Raw genomic sequence first — 1,094 nt, 5'->3', positions numbered from 1 at the left:
AAAGAAAATAAAATTTGGTTTTTGAAATGGGAGCACGCCCACTGTTTGTCCTCTAATGGAATGGAAGGCTGCGGCTCACGAAACACTAAGTTTTAACTTTGAAAGTTGAATTTGGCCCAGTTGGTTAAGGCCCGACGTTTGTTTTAAAACTTTGGTTTCGAGGTCTACTCTTGAGTGGAAGCAAGCCCACAATCAGTTATAAGCTCAGCTGGGTTTAAACCCAGAATACAAAATACAAGTCCAATGGAAGAATTTAAACAAGCCCACACAAAATAAATACAAGCCCACAAATTAAACAAACAAGCCCACAAATAAATTATTACAAACCCAAAATAGAAAAATAAAAAGCCCAAAAAATTGGGTTAATTATTACAAGCCCACAATTAAAGAAATTTGGAAGCCCACAGGTTGGGTTCTCTCAATGGAATGGGTTTAGGCTTACCTTTTTAGCACAGCCCAGCTGCTCTGATATTGTTGCAAAAACCCAGTTGGGTTTTGGTTCTTTTCCTTGGTGGCGTCCCAGCAGAGGAAAAACAGGTTCAGAACAGCAGGTCCAACAGCAAATGAAGTGAAGCAGATGCAGATGCAAATGCTATGAAATGAAATACAAAATAGCTAAAGAAAAAACACAGAAAACACAGCACCAATCCCCGGCAGCGGCGCCAAAAACTTGGTAGGCTTTGAAAAGGTCCTAAAAATTTATCCCCGGCCAAAAACTTGGTGGGCCCGGAGATATGTATAAAATTAAGCGCAATAAAAACGGGGGCCTACAGTAATACCGCAAGTGCACGGTCGTCGGTTGTAGCTCGTGCAAGTACGGGTCGATCCACAGAGATCGGGTGTGTTTTGTAGTGTTTATAGCTATTTGGGTTTCTAAATTGTTGTTGGGCTTTGGCTACCAATGAGTAAATTGGGTCTAATGGGTTTGTTTTTAACAATGAAATGAACTGAGCTTGGGCTCAGTTGGTCTCTGAATTAGGCTTTTGGGTTAAGCCTGAATTGGATTGGGCCTTAATAATGAACTTGGGCTTTGGTCTTAAACTTAGGCTTGGGCTCAGTTGTACAAACAATAGACAGTGGGCTTAGAACTGAGA

Source organism: Papaver somniferum, chromosome 5 (genome assembly GCF_003573695.1).
Source record: "Papaver somniferum cultivar HN1 chromosome 5, ASM357369v1, whole genome shotgun sequence".
In the NCBI taxonomy this organism is placed as follows: domain Eukaryota; kingdom Viridiplantae; phylum Streptophyta; class Magnoliopsida; order Ranunculales; family Papaveraceae; genus Papaver; species Papaver somniferum.
The sequence above is the reverse complement of the archived record's forward strand: the minus strand, read 5'-3'. Positions refer to the sequence as shown.